The following is a 25,970-nucleotide window of genomic DNA, read 5'->3' on the forward strand; positions in this document are numbered from 1 at the left end:
GCTATGAATGCTTTTACGAAATCTTGTGACGTATTCGAGTATGGTGACCAAAGAACGTAGAAGCGAAAATCAAGGTAATGCATCGTGGAGATGTACTTTGTATGTCGACTGTTGAACGTTTGAATACAGTCTCGCGAATAATGGTATACGTTGTAAGTGTGCGCGTAGATGTGGAAATGGAGTGCTGACAAGAGTAGGTTTTCTCTCTGCGTTTCTGATAATGTCATCTCTGGTCGCGACGACGATGGCGCCATCATTCTACTTCGTGTGTTTGGGATTGTTTGACTAAGATATTTTGTTGTGACTTCTGCTTCTGTTTTGTAGCGTGATTATTAATCTTTTCTGTATTTGTTAAGAAATATTGAAATAATTTGCTAAGAGCTTAATATTTTTTATTACATTATCATTTATCTTTATTAATGAGGTCAATATTTCTGTAGAATGTTTCCCTGATTTATTTCTTTCATGTTTTCCAGACTGCTTTTATTTTGTTTTTTTGCTCGAGGCTGTTTAGTCTGGTTGTCACATTTAATCTGATTTAGACCTCGAGAAAGTAAGTATCTTATAATATTTCGTGCAGTGAATTTTCATTACTTGGTTGTTCCACTATTGACAAATTAGGTAATCTTTTTTTATCTTTGTGATCCAGTCATTCTTTTCAGATATTTTATCACTGTTTTGGTGGTGAAACTTGCTTATACATTTTTAAGAGATTATTTAGGAATGTGTTGAATTTTGAATCTACATCAAGGCTGTTTAATACTGAGTGCCAATTTTCATTCGATGCGTTATACATTCTTTAATAGTGTCTTCATTTCTGAGTCTGATTGATATTCTGTACTTATGATAACTGGAGATCGACTTTTTTATTATTAATATTACTAGAAGTCATACATCTTGATCAGATGGAGTAATTTTGGATTCTTATGGGGAAATTAACTATTGCCATGACATTGGAAGATGCTAGTCGATCATTTTACACATTTTTATGGTGACTTTCAATAAGATAATTTGTATTGATGATAATGGGACCACAGTTGACGATGTTGTGCTGTAGGTTTAAAAATGTAATTTATAATGCTTTGTAACTTGTTTAGGAAAGTCAGCATTGCCAGTGGGGGCTCTATGTATAGCTAGGACATATATGTTGGAATGTTTAGATTCCAATTGCACAATGCAGCATCTATTTCTTGTTATTTTAGTGACACAATGCATTTATCTAATTAAATTTTAGGTTCTTTTTGGCAATAATACTTGCACCTTCTTTTACCATATTTCATCTAGAGTAAGTACCTCCAAAAGTAACATTTTCAAGTTTACCTCTGGTGTTGTGTTAAACACAGATTAGGGTGTGTACTTATTATTAATGGACACTGATAGTTGATCAGTTTTGTTTGAAAGTCCTCTTATGTTATGATGGTGCACCACAGAATTGTTATCTTGATTGTATTCTGAATTTAGAACTGGTTTATTAGCATTGATGTAGACATCTTTCAGGTATTTGGTGACAGATTTGGGCTTAAGCCTAAAAGAAGGGTTAGATCTTACATCAGTGATTACAGGTATCCAGTTTGCACCTAATCTAATTAGCAGTGAGTTGCACAAGCTTCTACTTGCCTTCTGAATTAAGTTGTAATCCGTGTCTGGTATGATCATTCCTATTTCAGGATGAATTGTCAGTTAATCCAATATGTGATTTGTCTGCATTGCAAAGGGCACACTCAAGTAGAATATTTCCACTCCCCACCAACTTGTCTATATTGGGCTTGTCATGGTTGCAAAAGGAAAGTACTAGAAATCTGGTGACTTTGTAGGTTATGATTGCGTAATGTCATGAAAGAGAAATTTATGGGTTTTTACTTGTTCAATAAGCTCCTGATTATGAGTGTTTGGAATATTCATGCATTACTTCTTTTTTAAATAAGCACAGGTGAAATAGGCCTTCAACATCTTACTTGCCTGTGGGGTGGGGCTGGGGGTTCTAAAGAAGATGGATGAAAATCATAATAAAATTCAAGTGACAGTAAAACAAAGGCTTCGTGTACTTAGGAAATTTGAGAACAAAGAATGGGCAACAGAATTTATAATAAAAGTATGTGATAGGGATTGAGTGATTCCATCCTTGAAAGAACACCATATACCTTGCTGACCTACTGATGGCGTATTTTGGGCATAGTTTTCTGGGAGTCCAGTAACACTGGTTTGATTATGGGGTAAACTTTCTCCAGAGCTAGTAAGAAATCAGGAAATCAGAAGTTCATGTCATGGTGTGTGCTATGAGAAGTTTTGAAAAGATTGACAGTGAACTGAAAAATGGCTTCAGAGTGGTGCGTGTGAAGTGGACTTCCGGCACATGACAGACGGACATTGTAAGAGCTGCCGTGAGACAAATGACAGTGAAGTTCATGCTGTCATGAGGGAGAGTCTAAAGAGATTTCAGAACAAGTGAGCATTACAAACTGTTTCGTAAAAAAGGTCTGTTGTGTAAGAAACGTTAAGCAGTTTGTGAAGTTCTGTGAATGCACCAAACAAAATAGTTTGGATTAACTCTCTTTTTTTATTATCTATGCATCTTCTACCCTTCATTAGCCCTGATAATCAATACAACAGGTGGGAAAGGGAAATTCTTGAAATCTCTTAACTTTTTTGGTTATGGTTGTAAAAGAAAAGTTGTTTAACTGTGATGTCTTCGTTATTATTGTATAAAATATGAAAGACATTTTCTTGAAATCAGTTTGGCTATTATTCTGTAATTCATACTCATGTAATTCGTATTTGTTTCAACGTAAATAATTACACGTTTCCCCAGCGCGTGGGGTTTTATCTAATTTTTTTTCTACATTATTTAGCTTATTTAAAAACTCTGGTTTCCCTACAATAGGCATAAATCTTTTGCCTTTTACTAAAGTTTTCTGTTGAGGGGAACATATGATTCATACTGTTTCATTCTTACATTTGAATTACTGGTTGATTTTTTTAACTTTGTTGTATTGAGAATGTCAGAACAAAAATGTCTACTCTGCAGTTATGAGATCTAACGTAATATTAATCTCAAACACTACCGTGTACTTATCAATTCACTGTTACAAATTCCATTGCTCATCTTAAATCCTAGATGAAAACTTCTTGTATGTTCTTTCTACATGCTGTATGTTCACAGGTGTGGGGTATGGAGGGTCATCGGAGGAAGCAAAAGAAGCAGCTGCTAGATCAGTTTTGGACAGGATCTTAGTTGCTTCCGAAGAGTAAGTGCTCATCATTACTTCTCTCTGATGTACAGAGAATATTTCTTTCAGCACAGGGAACCTGTAAAAGTATGAAAGTAAACCACCAGGTGTATCTGAAGTCTTGACCTGATAACCGTCTGTCCTTTTGTTTGCTAGGAATTCTGACATCCCGCTCGACCCCAATTATATCACTAGATACTTTGTGTCTCTCTCGAAATTGGCCGTCTCCTTCTTATAAAGGAGGACTCGCTGAGCAAGGCTCATACACCTGTTCGTGTATTGTTACCAAACAAGAAGAAGAAGAAGAATATTTGAAGCTTGAGGAAACTGGTTAGTTGAGTCATAGCACTGGGTATACGAAGAGTGGTATGTTTGTGAATGTGTATGCTATGATGTGGTTAGGAATACCAATAGGTGATGATTTTGTGTCGTCATAGTAATCTATAATTTCCCTAGAAAATTTTGAAATTTTTTTTAATATTTATATGAACCTTACTGTTTCATTCTTACATTTGGATTACTGATTGATTTCTTAACTTTGTTGTATTGAGAATGTCAGACAAAAATGACTACTCTGCAGTTATGGGATCTAACGTAATATTAATCTCAAACGTTACCGCGTCCTTATCAATTCACTGTTACAAATTCCATTGCTCATCTTAAATCCTAAATGAAAACTGCTTGATTTTTCTTTATAGATGCTGTATGTTCACAGGTGTGGGGTATGGAGGGTCATCGGAGGAAGCAACAGAAGCAGCTGCTAGATCAGTTTTGGACAGGATCTTAGTTGCTTCCGAAGAGTAAGTGCTCATCATTACTTCTCTCTGATGTACAGAGAATATTTCTTTCAGCACAGGGAACCTGTAAAAGTAAGAAAGTAAACCACCAGGTGTATCTGAAGTCTTGATCTGATAACCGTCTGTCCTTTTGTTTGCTAGGAATTTTGACATCCCGCTCGACCCCAATTATATCACTAGATACTTTGTGTCTCTCTCGAAATTGGCCGTCTCCTTCTTATGAAGGAGGACTCGCTGAGCAAGGCTCATACACCTGTTCGTGTATTGTTACCAAGCAAGAAGAAGAAGAAGAAGAATATTTGAAGCTTCAGGAAACTGTTTGGTTGAGTCATTGCACTGGGTATACGAAGAGTGGTATGTTTGTGAATGTGTATGCTATAATGTGGTTAGGAATACCAATAGGTGATGATATTGTGTCTTCATAGTAATCTATAATTTCCCTAGAAAATTTTGAAATTATTTTTAATATTTATATGAACCATACTGTTTCATTCTTACATTTGGATTACTGATTGATTTTTAACTTTGTTGTACTGAGAATGTCAGACAAAAATGTCTACTCTGCAGTTATGAGATCTAACGTAATATTAATCTCAAACACTACCATATACTTATCAATTCACTGTTACAAATTCCATTGCTCATCTTAAATCCTAAATGAAAACTGCTTGATTTTTCTTTATAGATGCTGTATGTTCACAGGTGTGGGGTATGGAGGGTCATCGGAGGAAGCAACAGAAGCAGCTGCTAGATCAGTTTCGGACAGGATCTTAGTTGCTTCCGAAGAGTAAGTGTTCATCATTACTTCACTCTGATGTACAGAGAATATTTCTTTCAGCACAGGGAACCTGTAAAAGTATGAAAGTAAACCACCAGGTGTATCTGAAGTCTTGACCTGATAACCGTCTGTCCTTTTGTTTGCTAGGAATTCTGACATCCCGCTCGACCCCAATTATATCACTAGATACTTTGTGTCTCTCTCGAAATTGGCCGTCTCCTTCTTATGAAGGAGGACTCGCTGAGCAAGGCTCATACACCTGTTCGTGTATTGTTACCAAGCAAGAAGAAGAAGAAGAATATTTGAAGCTTGAGGAAACTGGTTAGTTGAGTCATAGCACTGGGTATTCAATGAGTGCTATGTTTGTGAATGTGTATGCTATGATGTGGTTAGGAATACCAATAGGTGATGATATTGTGTCGTCATAGTAATCTATAATTTCCCTAGAAAATTTTGAAATTATTTTTAATATTTATATGAACCATACTGTTTCATTCTTACATTTGGATTACTGATTGATTTTTAACTTTGTTGTATTGAGAATGTCAGACAAAAATGACTACTCTGCAGTTTTGGGATCTAACGTAATATTAATCTCAAACGCTACCGCGTCCTTATCAATTCACTGTTACAAATTCCATTGCTCATCTTAAATCCTAGATGAAAACTGCTTGTATTTTCTTTCTACATGCTGTATGTTCACAGGTGTGGGGTATGGAGGGTCATCGGAGGAAGCAACAGAAGCAGCTGCTAGATCAGTTTTGGACAGGATCTTAGTTGCTTCCGAAGAGTAAGTGTTCATCATTACTTCTCTCTGATGTACAGAGAATATTTCTTTCAGCACAGGGAACCTGTAAAAGTATGAAAGTAAACCACCAGGTGTATCTGAAGTCTTGACCTGATAACCGTCTGTCCTTTTGTTTGCTAGGAACTCTGACATCACACTCGACCCCATTACGTCATTGGAGACAATGTGTCTCTCCAGGAATTGGCCGGCTCCTTCCTATGTAGGAGGTGTTGCTGTGGGAGGCCTATACACCTACACGTGTATTGTGATCAAGCGACAAGAAGAAGAATATTTGAAGCTTGAGGAAACTGGTTAGTTGAGTCATAGCACTGGGTATACGAAGAGTGGTATGTTTGTGAATGTGTATGCTATGATGAGGTTAGAAATGCCAATAGGTGATGCTGTATGTTCTCAGGTGTGGGGTATGGATCTACTGAAGATGGAGCCAAAAGTGAAGCAGCAAAAGTTATTATTGACAAGTTGTTTATTGGTTCATAATAAGATTCAGATAATTGTACCTACAAGATGTCCGAAGTTGTGTTCATCATTTTTGTTTATAATCGTTGCAGCGCACTTATTGCATGTGCTGTAAATTTAATTTAATTTCTGGTACATTTTGTCTACATACAGTGAAACGTCTATCCATTGTTCCCGGATGCATCGTCTGTTTTGTTCGGTCCCGGATACATCCCATATAAAATAATGTTATATTTTCCCGCTTCTATCGTTTTATGGCATCGATCGTCTAAAAATCTTAGTCCCGGCCCACAATTTTCCCGCAATGATCGTTTCTGAGAATTTAAAATGCTGGGTTTTGAGATAAATTAATACCGAAAGACGCACAATGTTTTTGGAATACGCAGTAGCGGTAACATGTTATGTTGCCCAACCAGCACAGATTCTTTTGGAATGAGTGGTCAGCGGTGCAGGGGTGATAGTTGGAGTGAATGTCGGTGCTCATTGTCAGAAATTTTATGAGTTTAATCAGGGTGCACTCATATTTCGTTCCAGCGATGCCAGATGGCATGTGCAGTGTGAATTTCTTCACAAATGCTTTTATTATAAGTACAAAGGAAAGGCCGGCGACACTTTTCATTCTTCTGGTTCATCTCGTTTCCAGTGGTTCAGTGTCTTCTACGGCTACGTTTCGTCGTGTTCGGCAGTAACAGTACTTCCATTCTTCCTGTTATAGTTCCAGTCTATACTTTTGTAGTTGTTCCCGTAAATATTTTGTTATTCCTGTTACTACTGTTAATTATTTTGTTATTATTCCTGTACCATCTCTCGCCCAGTAAAACAAGTCAGAATTCTTCTAGAAAGATTAAAAATCATAGAAGAAGTGGAGAAAAATGCATTTGAAAAAAGAATCGACTTTGCTAAACGCCTTGGATTAGCACCATCTACTTTAAATTCAATGATTGCAAAGAAGAAATAAATCCGAAAACAAACTGACAAGTGCGGTAATTCATGCAAAAAAAGGAAAACCGGAAGGAAATCAACTTTCAGTGAGCTAGAAAGTGTCCTCTTCACTTGGTACCAGCAATCGCGGGCCTCAGGAATTCCTGTTGATGGCAACATCTTGCGGGAAAAAGCCAAGACGATAGCCGCAAGACTGAATATTGAAAATTTTGCAGCGTCGAATGGCTGGATTAGTAGATTTAAAGAACGACATGGTATGGTCTACAAGAAGTTAGCCGGCGAAAGTGCTGCTGTGGATGTGGAAAGAACGGAGCTGTGGCTCGAGAGTCTGCTGGAGGGACATTTATAATGCGGATGAGACAGGACTTTTCTACAACGCCCTCCCGGATAGGACGCTGGCATTGAAAGGTGAATCTTGCCACGGGGGAAAACGTGCAAAACACCGAATTACTGTTCTTCTGTGTGTTAACAGTGACGGTAGTGACAAACGGGTTCCGATTGTAGTTGGAAAATCACTAAAACCGCGTTGTTTCAAAAACATGAAAAAACGTCCGGTGAAATATCACGCCAACAAAAAGGCTTGGATGACCACAGACATCTTTACGGCGTTCTTAAGTTCTCTGGATGCCTCCATGGGCACACAAGGCAGAAAGATTTTGCTGTTTGTAGATAATTGTGCCGCTCATCCGAAGGACACGACATTTCTACGAAATGTGAAAGTCGTGCAGTATCCAGCAAATTGCACGAGCGTTTACATACGCTTGATTTAGTCTTTCTTTTATGCGCATAATATTATTGAACGTGACGAGGAAAACATTTTGAATGTGGAAAGGTCTCTGTTTGGCTTAAAACGTAAAGTTTTGACAAACCATTTGTCCATTAAAGACTTTTTTGGTAAAAAGAAGTAACTTTGAAAGAGAAACATTGCTTTTTTTAAATTTTTAATGCTTTCCCGTATTCATCGTTTTTATTTCCCACCCCCGCCGAAACGATGCATCGAGGTTTCACTGTATATGCTTGAAAATGTCTGTTACGCACAGGCACAAAAATGAACACACAAATGGTACAATTATCAGTTCTGGGAAAACACCAATAATAACTTTAGTTTGCTTACTTTAGGTGAGTGCCACTAAGAAATCTGTGAATCATCTCTTCCTATAATCCTGTCATCAGCTTGCTGAAATAAGCTTAACATTTCTTCTTTATGTTTTCAAGGTTATGCCTGCAAGCCTTGTTCACTAAAATGTGTGCGATGTTTACCAGTGTCTCTGAATGGATTTTAGCATTAAAAATGGCTGTCTTCAGCATTGTAGCGTCGTGTATTCTGGTGAAAGTTTACCAGCACGGCACTACAACCTGGATGACAGCCATCTTCATACTCGCCAATTTGAGAATCTCAAATCTTGCAGTTTATGTTTTATCTGTTTCTTAATAATAAGATTGTCATTCATTATTGTTGTGAGGTTTAAGTAAGCAGTAAATAATACTTAAAATGCAGTTTATACCTCAAAGGCAATTTAACGTGTGTCTGTTACGAATATCAGTTAGCTGTGCATTTGAGGGAAATTATCACTGTTTATTCCAAGAAAAATTAATGGAAAACAGGTGCACAGTATCCGGTTTGCAGATTACGAGGTGCGATCAGAAAGTTTCCAGACTGTGTCAACAGAGGGCGAACCGGATGTAGTACGAGCTTCTGCCGCTAGGGGGTGCGGCCTACAATCATAGTGAATCAGTGTGCCAGCCGGCATCATCGAATTAGCATTTGTTTCTTAGTTACGGGCGTTTTGGTAGTGCATTACACCGACCCTCCTGCAATTTCGGAATGGCGTGTGCATCACATTTTGCCAAAGACTCGCCAAAACGGCTACGGAAACCTATGAAATTCTAAAGCAAGCATTTGGGGAGTCCGCAAACTTTTGTGTGGCATTCACGTTTTAAAAATGGCCGAACCTCTGTCGATGATGACGAGCATTCTGGACGACCATCTTCGAGCACAACGCCCGAAAATGAAAGATCGACGTCGTACCATCAACGACTTGTGCGACATTGTTGGGATAGGCTATGGGACCTGTCAGCTGATTCTAAAGGAAGAACTCCACATGCGACGCATCATGACAACGCGCCAGCACACACCGCCCTCAAAGTTCGGCAGTTTTTGGCCTCAAACACCATGGCTGTCATCCCGCACCCTCCTTATTCGCCGTGTGACTTCTTCCTCTTGCCAAAGATGAAAATTCAGCTAAAGGGAAGGAGATTTGAGACGATAGAAGAGATTCAGGCAGAATCGCAGATGGTGCTTGACAGGCTGACAAAGAAAGATTTCCAGGGATGCTTCCAGGCTTGGCAGCGGCGCTGGGAACTACTCCGAGGGTGATGGATGAATTTAATACCTGAGATAAGTGTACAGGTTTTTATAGGCGCAGTCTGTAAACTTTCTGATCGCACCTCGTACATTGCAATAATAGCAAATTGATAAGGTGAAATGAACAGGATGTTTGGAATGTTTAACAAAAAACTAGAGAAGTTCCAGCTAAAAGTAATGAACTTGACAGTGACTGTCTTGTGGATATGGATATGGCATGATCTTACGTGTTTGACAGCTGTTGAGGCATCTGCAAATTAGCTGATGACAATAGGGAGGGCTTCTTGAGCCCATAGCACAGTATGGAGTCAGCATTTGTTTAGTAGCCTCGTTTCTGTGAAACAAGTGATTACTGACTGAAATGCTTCAAGCGCTCGTATTCACGCTGATTTTGATGAGGCGTTGTATATTTTACGTGCAGAAGTTTGGAAATTGCATGATCTGTGAAATAATCCTACAAAATAGATGATGCGGTACTTTTGACTGATTTGTGGATTTTAGACGATACTGATCAGGTCTTTCTGACACAAAGATCCAGATGCATTCATTGGTCTGGCTGCATTGATTATGTATTTAACAAGAAACAGCAGCGACATGTCGCATCATTCCCTGTAGGTTTCTGAAATGCTGGACTTTGCTCCAGATTGATGCTGCTGGTTGCCTGAGAAGATTTTATCACATTTAGTCACTGTGAAAGCTTCAAGTCATTTCTGACTGATGTTCAGTTTTGAAAAGTTTATCATTATCATACTTTTGACTATGTTATGTTACAAGTTATGTGATTATGTTTGATTTTCAAGAATGGTGATATAGGAAGTCACATTTTCAAATAGTTTATATGTATATATATATATATTATTATTATAAAATTATGTTTGCTAAGAAAGCAAAGCATTACTGAAAGAGGGAACTTATTTCATATGTACATTGTTTTCAACAGTAACTAGCCAGTTAATGTGTTTAAAGCAAATATATATAATTACAAAATTATATGAGATATTTAGTAATATTACTATTTTCATGTATTACATGCAATTGATATGTATATGTGTCTTCCATGAATGAAAACTGATGGAGCAGCATTTTGCATTTATGTATACATGCATATATGTCTTTATATATGTACACCTAATAAGTGCATACATGCTTATACAGTGTACATGAAATGTGACCATTAAAAGTTTTGGAACCCGTATTTACAAATTTCATGGAGAATTGATTTTTGTATGTGAAGAATCTCTTATGTATGGGTGAAACCATGTGGATGGACGTCTGTTGAGTAGAAGTGAATGTTGCAGTTTGAATATCATAGAGTCGAGTTCTTTTAAGTATATATCAGGTTGCGTGCCAGAGACAAAGTTTTCTTAGTAATTAAAAGTTTGATCTCGTTTGCTTGACACAGAAGAAGAGGACAGTGCAGGCATCTGCAGTCACTGTCGTGATGTTGAATGCCTGATGATAATACACAAGATTTATATAGGAATTTGCTATTCTTGTATTTATATGCAGTCCTGTATGTCAAAAACAATACTGAATAGTTTTCATAGTTTCCATAGGGCCATGCTCTTGGATACCTATATTTATGTTAGTTTTTTTAATGGCAGATCAGAGTTATTGCTTTGCTGTTCTGTTTGCCTTATTGACATGAATTGTTCGTTATATGTTCATGAGTAGGTATTGATTAAACGAGTTGTGATTGTGTCTTTTCACTATACACTTATTGTATAATAAAATGAAAAAGCATAGTTAAAGACTAGTGATAATTCACTATATGATATGAATGAGCAAATAAGGATATATTTGCTTTTAGAGACAATTGGGCATTAAAATATCAACATGTGACTTGTGCGTAACTGAAAAGTTGTTCAGATTTGAAAGGATTCATGAATGTTCAATTGACAGTGCCTGTATCTTTCACCCTTATTGTGCATTTACAACCTATTTGTAATTTTAATTTAGTCCTTATAACCCCTAGTGATTACTGGCTTTAAGATACTTAGAGTAAAGGTGTATTACTGTAAACCTCATTTGCTATACCTTGTGTTCAAAGAAGGATGCATTAAAGAATAATCAAGTTTAGTGTGGATAAAATATCCAGTAACTTCTCTGTTATGGCATCTGACTATGATGAATGGCACAAGCACATTATTGAACCACAGTTCATTATCGAGGTGTCTTACAGGGATTTGGGGAAGTTTTTCCCAGTTTTGGCAAGTGGCCTTGAAAGAATGTGATCGTGGATTTAAAATAACTGGCTGTGATAAAATATTGCATACTGTTTTTACTCTGTATAGCAGCTAAATGTTTTTGAGAAGATCATATTACTCTGCTTGAATTTCAGAAGTATGGATGGAGGATGTCTGAGGACTGGTAAAATACAAGTATCATTGCTTATCTTGTGTCACTTGAAACACTGCGTGCCTCTACACGCCTTTACTGGTAATTGTTTTTCAATTCTCCTGCATGAAATGCATGACATTGCAATATTTTACATTGGCCAAGCTTGCCTCTTTGTGAAATTGCCATTTCTTTTGTAAGTCACAAACCCTCAAGGTAGACATGCTTGAAGAAAGGTGAAAGTACTCACACTGGGACAAATAGTTATTGGGGATTGTCTTTACAAATAAACCAATCTACATCACATACCTTGTGCAGTGATAGTTACACAATTCATCTCTTGGTTTCACACAGCATTAGAAATTACATACACTGTTCTGTCAGAAGTCTTTGTAGAACAAAGCTTGCTATTTCTTTGTGTTGAGAAACTGTTGATAATCTCTGAATATATATATATATAAATTGTAAAAGTGGTTAAAGGCATGTCAGAAACTGTTTCGTTTAAAGTTAAAATGTAATTTCCAGTATTGATGATGTTTGTACTGTTTGTTGTAAGGAATACTTTGTTGTCCATGTGGAATCCCAGGTTTCCCCTTTTTTTAGGGCAAGTGTAGAATTTTCTTATGGATCTGTCAAAGAATTACTCTGTTTAAAGTTATATGTCTTTGCAGCTATGCGTGTGCAGTTTTACAATTTTTGTTAGCAATAATGTTCATAATTTAGCAATATAAAGCAGTTGTACTGTTTAATGGACAGACAGGTTATGTAAAGCTGATGGCAAAGATCATATTAACAAGTAGTTTGAAGAAGAGGGGATGTTACTGAAATGGTTGTGAGAGTGTGAACCAGGTTGAGTAACTATGAATGTAAACACACACACAGAAACAGTTGTTTAATGCCCACTTGTCGTGTTGGTGTCAGATTTTTGTCTTGAATGTTATAAAAAGGAGAGAGTAGTCAGATTGAGATTGTCGTTGTCTATTTTGAATTAATTTTGTTTCCTGCTTGTTTCCCTTAACCTGACGTGTGGACTCATTGCAGACAGTTCAATGTTCATAAAGAGCATGCATAGGAAAACTTTGAAAGCATAATATTGTACCTTAAATGAGCATAAGAGTTTCAGCAGGATCTAGGAAAGAGCATTTAACAATCCTGAATCCATTAAGTCGTGTAATTGAATATTTTATGTGAGAGTGATTATGAATATGAGGAAGTAACAGTTTGAAACTCAGTGGTTCTAATGCGAATGAAGGCTGGATGATCTTTTAGCTTGGGTGTAAGCGACAAGAAATGCATCAGGAATTGTTGGGGTTTCGGAGGAGGAAGCAGACTTATAAAAAGAGGGAAGATGTTAAATTTTGTTATTTTTGACCCAGTTTAGTGTCATCTACGTGGCTACTGTTTGTCCTGGCTAACAAGTCTCATTGGTCGGGTCAGAGCATATAGCACAAGGGAACATGGCTTCTGGTCATGGCTTAGCTCAAGTGTGTCAGGGTCAGTGTCTGCGATAGGTCACATTAGAAAGAGGTAAAATAGTTTTAGGGGCAATCACAAGAGCATGAAAGATTATAACCATCTATTTTTACTAATTCCGAAGCTTAAACTTGGTGTTTGTTTGTTATTCTTGTATATTCCCACATGTTAATGAAATGTGAATTTCATTTAAACAGCAGTACACAAGTAGCTGTCGGACATGTTATTTGAAACATAATTTTATATTAAAACTGTGAGATTTGAGAGCTGCTGTGTGGAATCTCATAAAACATTGAAGAGGACCCCGTGAGCTGAAATGTTTGGCAATGCCTGGTGTAGCTGTAGTGACATATCACACACAAACCCAAGATGGGGAGACCTCAGTTTGAGGTGCAGTGGGTTGAATGTTCTGTGGGAATGTGAGCCATACTTGACTTAGTGCGTTTGAAATGTGGAGGTGCAGATGCAGAGGTAGTAGTTTGTTAACCTCTAATGTATGAGAACTAGGGATTTAAATGCGAATACTTGAGGCTGCTAGCTGGACTCCAATTCTGGGCCGAGGCATAAGACCATTGAAGTCAGATTGTCACAGGAATATTGAAGTGTCTGAGGTACAGTGTTGTATCCCTTTTGCTTCTGTTTATAGTTATCAAGTGTTACGGATTTCGGAGCAGTTCATGTCTTATCTATATTTCAAGATTGTCAGTTGTTAGACAGCGGTCAGTAATATATCTCTTCAATAACATTGAAGGAACCCCACTTCTTGCAGGTAGCTTTGTGAGAGCTGAATATGTAGAGTTTATAGCCTGTTGTGTGTTAAGGGAAAACGATTTTTGTTTTTCTGGTGCTGATATATTCATAGGTTATTTAGCATATAAACTGTATGTCATTTATATGTTTAGCGTTGGTTGCAGTTCCTTTGCCAGCTTCTGAATTAGGTGGTTTGTAGGCTGTATGGATACCTTGTATGGTGATAATAAGTATTTGAATGGAATTGTGTGTGTGTTTTAGCAACGATCTAGAAAGTGGTTACTTTGGGGACTCAAATGGTAGTGGGAACATGATACTAACATTCACGGTTGTCCTGATATGTCCAGGGTATGAATTTGTGTGAACATTGAATTTGATTGAGCGTGATAGGGGGATGAGAAACGTAGACTGGTGAACAGAGACTAGGCAGATACAAGAAGGAGAGGTAGGAAAGGCCAAAGAGGAAGTTTAAGTGGTGGAAAATGAAGATGGTCACTATTTTTGGAATTTGAGTGTAGAGTCCTAATTTACTATGTTCCTGTTTATAAGTAGGAAGATAGAATAGGTACAAATCTTTAATGCAGCAGAAGGTTTGGCTCCTGTTGGGATGGTGGATATTCTGCAGTGTTTTTTGAACCCTTGGTATGGCAAAGCAGAGAAAGTGGCCTTGAAAACAGTGTTTAAAATTACGTAAAATATAAAATGTAATTAATTGCTTCATATTGTGAAAAATAAATTAAATTATATTAAATCCTTTAGTTTTACCCTAAACAGAAGAATTAGGAAAATAAATAAAATTTCACTTCATTTTAGTGTGCTAATTTAGAGGTTTAGGGTGATTAGATAACACATTTTCCAAATTGGAAAGTCTGACTGTGAGGCATATGATGTTCCACTTTGAGACATGTATAAATACATTTTGGTGTTTCCCGATAGGAAGAGAGACAGTCATATCCATCACATCTTGTTGGACAAAAGACAGCATTCAATTATACTTGATATAAAAGCTTTCTTAGAAATTTACTGAGATAACGATCAATATCCAGTGGTTACAACAGTTGGGGAGTGACTGTTACAAAACCAGTGAGTAGCATAAAAGCTTAATAGGGAGAGATTTAATGCGAAGAAAGTACACAGTGTGAATATTAAAGACCAGGAAACAACTTTACAACTTCAGAAATATTTGAAAAAGTGTTATAGTGAACCTAACATTCTCTACCAAAGAGAATGTATGTAGTTACAAATTGAATCAGCATAAACTATGTTTTGATGAAGAATTCTGAAAATTAACATTAATAGCAGGGGGATAGTTTTCAGTTGTAGCAAAATCAAGACAGGATGAATGGAGATAGCCTAAACAGTATAACATGAGAAAAGTTGATGTTTAACAACAGAGAAAGGGAGACAATTTGAAAAATAAAATCAACTTGAACACAAAGGAAGAACAAAAAATATTGCACATGTGTTTGAAGTGCTGACGAGAATAGTGGTTCTCTCTGCGTTTCTGATAATGTCATCTCTGGTCGCGACGACGAAGGCGCCATCATTCTACTTCGTGTGTTTGGGATTGTTTAACTAACATATTTTGTTCGTCTTCTGCTTCTTTTTTGCAACGTGATTATTAATCTATTCTGTATTTGTTAAGAAATATTGAAATAATTTGCTAAGAGCTTAATATTTTTTATTACATTATCATTTATCTTTATTAATGAGGTCAATATTTCTGTAGAATATTTCCATGATTTAATTTTTTCATGTTTTCCAGACTGCTTTTATTTTGTTGGGTTGCTCTAGGTTGTTTAGTCTGATTCTCACATTTAATCTGATTTAGACCTCGAGGAAGTAAGTATTTTAAAATATTTCGTGCAGTGAATTTTCATTATTTGGTTGTTCCACTATTGACAAATTAGTTAATCTTTTTTTATCTTTGTGATCCAATCATTCTTTTCAGATATTTTATCACTGTTTTGGTGGTGAAACTTGCTTATACATTTTTAAGAGATTATTTATTAATGTGTTAAATTTTGAATCTACATCAAGGCTGTTTAATACTCATTCCCAATTTTCATTCGATGAGAGATACATTCTTTAATAGTGTCTTCATTTGTGAGTCTGATTGGTATTCTGTACTTATGATAACTGGAGATCGATTTTTTATTATTAATATTACTAGAAGTCATACATCGTGATCAGATGGAGTAATTTTGGATTCTTATGGGGAAATTAACTGTTGCCATGACATTGGAAGATGCTACTCGAGCATTTTACACATTTTTATTGTAAATTTCAATAAGATAATTTGTATTGATGATAATGGGACCACAGTTGACGATGTTGTGCTGTAGGTTTATAAAGATAATTTATAATGCTTTGTAACTTGTTTAGGAAAGTCAGCATTGCCAGTGGGGGCTCTATATATAGCTAGGACATATATGTTGGAATGTTTAGATTCCAATTGCACAATGCAGCATCTATTTCTTGTTATTTTAGTGACACAATACATTTATCTAATTAAATTTTAGGTTCTTTTTGGCAATAATACTTGCACCTTCTTTTACCATATTTCATCTAGAGTAAGTACTTCCAAAAGTAACATTTTCAAGTTTTACCTCTGGTGTTGGGTTAAACACAGATTAGGGTGTGTGTTTATTATTAATGGACACTGATAGTTGATCAGTTTTGTTTGAAAGTCCTCTTATGTTATGATGGTGCACCACAGAATTGTTATCTTGATTGTATTCTGAATTTAGAACTGGTTTATTAGCATTGATGTAGACATCTTTCAGGTATTTGGTGACAGATTTGGGCTTAAGCCTAAAAGAAGGGTTAGATCTTACATCAGTGATTACAGGTATCCAGTTTGCACCTAATCTAATTAGCAGTGAGTTGCACAAGCTTCTACTTGCCTTCTGAATTAAGTTGTAATCCGTGTCTGGTATGATCATTCCTATTTAAGGATGAATTGTCAGTTAATCCAATATGTGATTTGTCTGTATTCCAAAGCGCACACTCAAGTAGAATATTTCCACTCCCCACCAACTTGTCTATATTGGGCCTGTCATGGTTGCAAAAGGAAAGTACTAGAAATCTGTTGACTTTGTACATTATGATTGCATAATGTCATGAAAGAGAAATTTATGGGTTCTTACTTGTTCAGTAAGCTCCTGATTATGAGTGTTTGGAATATTCATGCATTACTAATTTTTTAAATAAGCACAGGTGAAATAGGCCTTCAACTTACTTGTGGGGTGGGGGTGGGGGTTCTAAAGAAGGTGGATGAAAATCATAATAAAATTCTACTGACAGTAAAACAAAGGCTTCGTGTACTTAGGAAATTTGAGAACAGAAAATGGGCAACAGAATTTATAATAAAAGTATGTGATAGGGATTGAGTGATTCCATCCTTGAAAGAACACCATATACCAGGCTGACCTACTGATGGCGTATTTTGGGCATAGTTTTCTGGGAGTCCAGTAACACTGGTTTGATTATGGGGTAAACTTTCTCCAGAGCTAGTAAGAAATCAGGAAATCAGAAGTTCATGTCATGGTGTGTGCTATGAGAAGTTTTGAAAAGATTGACAGTGAACTGAAAAATGGCTTCAGAGTGGTGCGTGTGAAGTGGACTTCCGGCACATGACAGACGGACATTGTAAGAGCTGCCGTGAGACAAATGACAGTGAAGTTCATGCTGTCATGAGGGAGAGTCTAAAGAGATTTCAGAACAAGTGAGCATTACAAACTGTTTCGTAAAAAAGGTCTGTTGTGTAAGAAACGTTAAGCAGTTTGTGAAGTTCTGTGAATGCACCAAACAAAATAGTTTGGATTAACTCTCTTTTTTTATTATCTATGCATCTTCTACCCTTCATTAGCCCTGATAATCAATACAACAGGTGGGAAAGGGAAATTCTTGAAATCTCTTAACTTTTTTGGTTATGGTTGTAAAAGAAAAGTTGTTTAACTGTGATGTCTTCGTTATTATTGTATAAAATATGAAAGACATTTTCTTGAAATCAGTTTGGCTATTATTCTGTAATTCATACTCATGTAATTCGTATTTGTTTCAACGTAAATAATTACACGTTTCCCCAGCGCGTGGGGTTTTATCTAATTTTTTTTTTACATTATTTAGCTTATTTAAAAACTCTGGTTTCCCTACAATAGGCATAAATCTTTTGCCTTTTACTAAAGTTTTCTGTTGAGGGGAACATATGATTCATACTGTTTCATTCTTACATTTGAATTACTGGTTGATTTTTTTAACTTTGTTGTATTGAGAATGTCAGAACAAAAATGTCTACTCTGCAGTTATGAGATCTAACGTAATATTAATCTCAAACACTACCGTGTACTTATCAATTCACTGTTACAAATTCCATTGCTCATCTTAAATCCTAGATGAAAACTTCTTGTATGTTCTTTCTACATGCTGTATGTTCACAGGTGTGGGGTATGGAGGGTCATCGGAGGAAGCAAAAGAAGCAGCTGCTAGATCAGTTTTGGACAGGATCTTAGTTGCTTCCGAAGAGTAAGTGCTCATCATTACTTCTCTCTGATGTACAGAGAATATTTCTTTCAGCACAGGGAACCTGTAAAAGTATGAAAGTAAACCACCAGGTGTATCTGAAGTCTTGACCTGATAACCGTCTGTCCTTTTGTTTGCTAGGAATTCTGACATCCCGCTCGACCCCAATTATATCACTAGATACTTTGTGTCTCTCTCGAAATTGGCCGTCTCCTTCTTATAAAGGAGGACTCGCTGAGCAAGGCTCATACACCTGTTCGTGTATTGTTACCAAACAAGAAGAAGAAGAAGAATATTTGAAGCTTGAGGAAACTGGTTAGTTGAGTCATAGCACTGGGTATACGAAGAGTGGTATGTTTGTGAATGTGTATGCTATGATGTGGTTAGGAATACCAATAGGTGATGATTTTGTGTCGTCATAGTAATCTATAATTTCCCTAGAAAATTTTGAAATTATTTTTAATATTTATATGAACCTTACTGTTTCATTCTTACATTTGGATTACTGATTGATTTCTTAACTTTGTTGTATTGAGAATGTCAGACAAAAATGACTACTCTGCAGTTATGGGATCTAACGTAATATTAATCTCAAACGTTACCGCGTCCTTATCAATTCACTGTTACAAATTCCATTGCTCATCTTAAATCCTAAATGAAAACTGCTTGATTTTTCTTTATAGATGCTGTATGTTCACAGGTGTGGGGTATGGAGGGTCATCGGAGGAAGCAACAGAAGCAGCTGCTAGATCAGTTTTGGACAGGATCTTAGTTGCTTCCGAAGAGTAAGTGCTCATCATTACTTCTCTCTGATGTACAGAGAATATTTCTTTCAGCACAGGGAACCTGTAAAAGTAAGAAAGTAAACCACCAGGTGTATCTGAAGTCTTGATCTGATAACCGTCTGTCCTTTTGTTTGCTAGGAATTTTGACATCCCGCTCGACCCCAATTATATCACTAGATACTTTGTGTCTCTCTCGAAATTGGCCGTCTCCTTCTTATGAAGGAGGACTCGCTGAGCAAGGCTCATACACCTGTTCGTGTATTGTTACCAAGCAAGAAGAAGAAGAAGAAGAATATTTGAAGCTTCAGGAAACTGTTTGGTTGAGTCATTGCACTGGGTATACGAAGAGTGGTATGTTTGTGAATGTGTATGCTATAATGTGGTTAGGAATACCAATAGGTGATGATATTGTGTCTTCATAGTAATCTATAATTTCCCTAGAAAATTTTGAAATTATTTTTAATATTTATATGAACCATACTGTTTCATTCTTACATTTGGATTACTGATTGATTTTTAACTTTGTTGTACTGAGAATGTCAGACAAAAATGTCTACTCTGCAGTTATGAGATCTAACGTAATATTAATCTCAAACACTACCATATACTTATCAATTCACTGTTACAAATTCCATTGCTCATCTTAAATCCTAGATGAAAACTGCTTGTATTTTCTTTCTACATGCTGTATGTTCACAGGTGTGGGGTATGGAGGGTCATCGGAGGAAGCAACAGAAGCAGCTGCTAGATCAGTTTCGGACAGGATCTTAGTTGCTTCCGAAGAGTAAGTGTTCATCATTACTTCACTCTGATGTACAGAGAATATTTCTTTCAGCACAGGGAACCTGTAAAAGTATGAAAGTAAACCACCAGGTGTATCTGAAGTCTTGACCTGATAACCGTCTGTCCTTTTGTTTGCTAGGAATTCTGACATCCCGCTTGACCCCAATTATATCACTAGATACTTTGTGTCTCTCTCGAAATTGGCCGTGTCCTTCTTATGAAGGAGGACTCGCTGAGCAAGGCTCATACACCTGTTCGTGTATTGTTACCAAGCAAGAAGAAGAAGAAGAATATTTGAAGCTTGAGGAAACTGGTTAGTTGAGTCATAGCACTGGGTATTCAATGAGTGCTATGTTTGTGAATGTGTATGCTATGATGTGGTTAGGAATACCAATAGGTGATGATATTGTGTCGTCATAGTAATCTATAATTTCCCTAGAAAATTTTGAAATTATTTTTAATATTTATATGAACCTTACTGTTTCATTCTTACATTTGGATTACTGATTGATTTCTTAACTTTGTTGTATTGAGAATGTCAGACAAAAATGACTACTCTGCAGTTATGGGATCTAACGTAATATTAATCTCAAACGTTACCGCGTCCTTATCAATTCACTGTTACAAATTCCATTGCTCATCTTAAATCCTAAATGAAAACTGCTTGATTTTTCTTTATAGATGCTGTATGTTCACAGGTGTGGGGTATGGAGGGTCATCGGAGGAAGCAACAGAAGCAGCTGCTAGATCAGTTTTGGACAGGATCTTAGTTGCTTCCGAAGAGTAAGTGTTCATCATTACTTCTCTCTGATGTACAGAGAATATTTCTTTCAGCACAGGGAACCTGTAAAAGTATGAAAGTAAACCACCAGGTGTATCTGAAGTCTTGACCTGATAACCGTCTGTCCTTTTGTTTGCTAGGAACTCTGACATCACACTCGACCCCATTACGTCATTGGAGACAATGTGTCTCTCCAGGAATTGGCCGGCTCCTTCCTATGTAGGAGGTGTTGCTGTGGGAGGCCTATACACCTACACGTGTATTGTGATCAAGCGACAAGAAGAAGAATATTTGAAGCTTGAGGAAACTGGTTAGTTGAGTCATAGCACTGGGTATACGAAGAGTGGTATGTTTGTGAATGTGTATGCTATGATGTGGTTAGGAATACCAATAGGTGATGATTTTGTGTCGTCATAGTAATCTATAATTTCCCTAGAAAATTTTGAAATTATTTTTAATATTTATATGAACCTTACTGTTTCATTCTTACATTTGGATTACTGATTGATTTCTTAACTTTGTTGTATTGAGAATGTCAGACAAAAATGACTACTCTGCAGTTATGGGATCTAACGTAATATTAATCTCAAACGTTACCGCGTCCTTATCAATTCACTGTTACAAATTCCATTGCTCATCTTAAATCCTAAATGAAAACTGCTTGATTTTTCTTTATAGATGCTGTATGTTCACAGGTGTGGGGTATGGAGGGTCATCGGAGGAAGCAACAGAAGCAGCTGCTAGATCAGTTTTGGACAGGATCTTAGTTGCTTCCGAAGAGTAAGTGCTCATCATTACTTCTCTCTGATGTACAGAGAATATTTCTTTCAGCACAGGGAACCTGTAAAAGTAAGAAAGTAAACCACCAGGTGTATCTGAAGTCTTGATCTGATAACCGTCTGTCCTTTTGTTTGCTAGGAATTCTGACATCCCGCTTGACCCCAATTATATCACTAGATACTTTGTGTCTCTCTCGAAATTGGCCGTGTCCTTCTTATGAAGGAGGACTCGCTGAGCAAGGCTCATACACCTGTTCGTGTATTGTTACCAAGCAAGAAGAAGAAGAAGAATATTTGAAGCTTGAGGAAACTGGTTAGTTGAGTCATAGCACTGGGTATTCAATGAGTGCTATGTTTGTGAATGTGTATGCTATGATGTGGTTAGGAATACCAATAGGTGATGATATTGTGTCGTCATAGTAATCTATAATTTCCCTAGAAAATTTTGAAATTATTTTTAATATTTATATGAACCATACTGTTTCATTCTTACATTTGGATTACTGATTGATTTTTAACTTTGTTGTATTGAGAATGTCAGACAAAAATGACTACTCTGCAGTTTTGGGATCTAACGTAATATTAATCTCAAACGCTACCGCGTCCTTATCAATTCACTGTTACAAATTCCATTGCTCATCTTAAATCCTAGATGAAAACTGCTTGTATTTTCTTTCTACATGCTGTATGTTCACAGGTGTGGGGTATGGAGGGTCATCGGAGGAAGCAACAGAAGCAGCTGCTAGATCAGTTTTGGACAGGATCTTAGTTGCTTCCGAAGAGTAAGTGTTCATCATTACTTCTCTCTGATGTACAGAGAATATTTCTTTCAGCACAGGGAACCTGTAAAAGTATGAAAGTAAACCACCAGGTGTATCTGAAGTCTTGACCTGATAACCGTCTGTCCTTTTGTTTGCTAGGAACTCTGACATCACACTCGACCCCATTACGTCATTGGAGACAATGTGTCTCTCCAGGAATTGGCCGGCTCCTTCCTATGTAGGAGGTGTTGCTGTGGGAGGCCTATACACCTACACGTGTATTGTGATCAAGCGACAAGAAGAAGAATATTTGAAGCTTGAGGAAACTGGTTAGTTGAGTCATAGCACTGGGTATACGAAGAGTGGTATGTTTGTGAATGTGTATGCTATGATGTGGTTAGGAATACCAATAGGTGATGATTTTGTGTCGTCATAGTAATCTATAATTTCCCTAGAAAATTTTGAAATTATTTTTAATATTTATATGAACCTTACTGTTTCATTCTTACATTTGGATTACTGATTGATTTCTTAACTTTGTTGTATTGAGAATGTCAGACAAAAATGACTACTCTGCAGTTATGGGATCTAACGTAATATTAATCTCAAACGTTACCGCGTCCTTATCAATTCACTGTTACAAATTCCATTGCTCATCTTAAATCCTAAATGAAAACTGCTTGATTTTTCTTTATAGATGCTGTATGTTCACAGGTGTGGGGTATGGAGGGTCATCGGAGGAAGCAACAGAAGCAGCTGCTAGATCAGTTTTGGACAGGATCTTAGTTGCTTCCGAAGAGTAAGTGCTCATCATTACTTCTCTCTGATGTACAGAGAATATTTCTTTCAGCACAGGGAACCTGTAAAAGTAAGAAAGTAAACCACCAGGTGTATCTGAAGTCTTGATCTGATAACCGTCTGTCCTTTTGTTTGCTAGGAATTTTGACATCCCGCTCGACCCCAATTATATCACTAGATACTTTGTGTCTCTCTCGAAATTGGCTGTCTCCTTCTTATGAAGGAGGACTCGCTGAGCAAGGCTCATACACCTGTTCGTGTATTGTTACCAAACAAGAAGAAGAAGAAGAATATTTGAAGCTTGAGGAAACTGGTTAGTTGAGTCATAGCACTGGGTATACGAAGAGTGGTATGTTTGTGAATGTGTATGCTATGATGTGGTTAGGAATACCAATAGGTGATGATTTTGTGTCGTCATAGTAATCTATAATTTCCCTAGAAAATTTTGAAATTATTTTTAATATTTATATGAACCTTACTGTTTCATTCTTACATTTGGATTACTGATTGATTTCTTAACTTTGTTGTATTGAGAATGTCAGACAAAAATGACTACTCTGCAGTTATGGGATCTAACGTAATATTAATCTCAAACGTTACCGCGTCCTTATCAATTCACTGTTACAAATTCCATTGCTCATCTTAAATCCTAAATGAAAACTGCTTGATTTTTCTTTATAGATGCTGTATGTTCACAGGTGTGGGGTATGGAGGGTCATCGGAGGAAGCAACAGAAGCAGCTGCTAGATCAGTTTTGGACAGGATCTTAGTTGCTTCCGAAGAGTAAGTGCTCATCATTACTTCTCTCTGATGTACAGAGAATATTTCTTTCAGCACAGGGAACCTGTAAAAGTAAGAAAGTAAACCACCAGGTGTATCTGAAGTCTTGATCTGATAACCGTCTGTCCTTTTGTTTGCTAGGAATTTTGACATCCCGCTCGACCCCAATTATATCACTAGATACTTTGTGTCTCTCTCGAAATTGGCCGTCTCCTTCTTATGAAGGAGGACTCGCTGAGCAAGGCTCATACACCTGTTCGTGTATTGTTACCAAGCAAGAAGAAGAAGAAGAAGAATATTTGAAGCTTCAGGAAACTGTTTGGTTGAGTCATTGCACTGGGTATACGAAGAGTGGTATGTTTGTGAATGTGTATGCTATAATGTGGTTAGGAATACCAATAGGTGATGATATTGTGTCTTCATAGTAATCTATAATTTCCCTAGAAAATTTTGAAATTATTTTTAATATTTATATGAACCATACTGTTTCATTCTTACATTTGGATTACTGATTGATTTTTAACTTTGTTGTACTGAGAATGTCAGACAAAAATGTCTACTCTGCAGTTATGAGATCTAACGTAATATTAATCTCAAACACTACCATATACTTATCAATTCACTGTTACAAATTCCATTGCTCATCTTAAATCCTAGATGAAAACTGCTTGTATTTTCTTTCTACATGCTGTATGTTCACAGGTGTGGGGTATGGAGGGTCATCGGAGGAAGCAACAGAAGCAGCTGCTAGATCAGTTTCGGACAGGATCTTAGTTGCTTCCGAAGAGTAAGTGTTCATCATTACTTCACTCTGATGTACAGAGAATATTTCTTTCAGCACAGGGAACCTGTAAAAGTATGAAAGTAAACCACCAGGTGTATCTGAAGTCTTGACCTGATAACCGTCTGTCCTTTTGTTTGCTAGGAATTCTGACATCCCGCTTGACCCCAATTATATCACTAGATACTTTGTGTCTCTCTCGAAATTGGCCGTGTCCTTCTTATGAAGGAGGACTCGCTGAGCAAGGCTCATACACCTGTTCGTGTATTGTTACCAAGCAAGAAGAAGAAGAAGAGTATTTGAAGCTTGAGGAAACTGGTTAGTTGAGTCATAGCACTGGGTATTCAATGAGTGCTATGTTTGTGAATGTGTATGCTATGATGTGGTTAGGAATACCAATAGGTGATGATATTGTGTCGTCATAGTAATCTATAATTTCCCTAGAAAATTTTGAAATTATTTTTAATATTTATATGAACCATACTGTTTCATTCTTACATTTGGATTACTGATTGATTTCTAACTTTGTTGTATTGAGAATGTCAGACAAAAATGACTACTCTGCAGTTTTGGGATCTAACGTAATATTAATCTCAAACGCTACCGCGTCCTTATCAATTCACTGTTACAAATTCCATTGCTCATCTTAAATCCTAGATGAAAACTGCTTGTATTTTCTTTCTACATGCTGTATGTTCACAGGTGTGGGGTATGGAGGGTCATCGGAGGAAGCAACAGAAGCAGCTGCTAGATCAGTTTTGGACAGGATCTTAGTTGCTTCCGAAGAGTAAGTGTTCATCATTACTTCTCTCTGATGTACAGAGAATATTTCTTTCAGCACAGGGAACCTGTAAAAGTATGAAAGTAAACCACCAGGTGTATCTGAAGTCTTGACCTGATAACCGTCTGTCCTTTTGTTTGCTAGGAACTCTGACATCACACTCGACCCCATTACGTCATTGGAGACAATGTGTCTCTCCAGGAATTGGCCGGCTCCTTCCTATGTAGGAGGTGTTGCTGTGGGAGGCCTATACACCTACACGTGTATTGTGATCAAGCGACAAGAAGAAGAATATTTGAAGCTTCAGGAAACTGGTTAGTTGAGTCATAGCACTGGGTATACGAAGAGTGGTATGTTTGTGAATGTGTATGCTATGATGTGGTTAGGAATACCAATAGGTGATGATTTTGTGTCGTCATAGTAATCTATAATTTCCCTAGAAAATTTTGAAATTATTTTTAATATTTATATGAACCTTACTGTT

General features: G+C 36.9%; 2 long non-coding RNA genes and 2 other non-coding genes across 5 annotated transcripts; all 4 read left to right on the forward strand.

Annotated features, from left to right (window-relative positions):
• Positions 1-1,074: 1,074 nt before the first annotated feature.
• LOC147870750 (uncharacterized) lies at positions 1,075-2,430 on the forward strand. The gene is made up of 2 exons (XR_015533194.1): positions 1,075-1,285; positions 2,324-2,430. It is a non-coding gene; the product is annotated as an uncharacterized LOC147870750 (long non-coding RNA).
• A 428-nt stretch (positions 2,431-2,858) lies between these two features.
• Positions 2,859-2,972, forward strand: LOC147870751 (U5 spliceosomal RNA). Its single transcript, XR_015533198.1, has one exon. It is a non-coding gene; the product is annotated as a U5 spliceosomal RNA (small nuclear RNA).
• A 13,308-nt stretch (positions 2,973-16,280) lies between these two features.
• On the forward strand, positions 16,281-17,645 carry LOC147870752 (uncharacterized). 2 transcript variants are annotated; one of them, XR_015533196.1, is made up of 2 exons: positions 16,281-16,506; positions 17,539-17,645. It is a non-coding gene; the product is annotated as an uncharacterized LOC147870752 (long non-coding RNA). The 2 variants fall into 2 exon arrangements; XR_015533195.1 differs by lacking the exon at positions 16,281-16,506 and adding an exon at positions 16,513-16,784.
• A 428-nt stretch (positions 17,646-18,073) lies between these two features.
• Positions 18,074-18,187, forward strand: LOC147870753 (U5 spliceosomal RNA). Its single transcript, XR_015533199.1, has one exon. It is a non-coding gene; the product is annotated as a U5 spliceosomal RNA (small nuclear RNA).
• Positions 18,188-25,970: the final 7,783 nt, after the last annotated feature.

This window comes from Zootermopsis nevadensis, unplaced genomic scaffold (genome assembly GCF_977971745.1).
Source record: "Zootermopsis nevadensis isolate Lab colony 2312 unplaced genomic scaffold, Znev_1.0 Znev_ptg000203l, whole genome shotgun sequence".
Lineage (NCBI taxonomy): Eukaryota > Metazoa > Arthropoda > Insecta > Blattodea > Termopsidae > Zootermopsis > Zootermopsis nevadensis.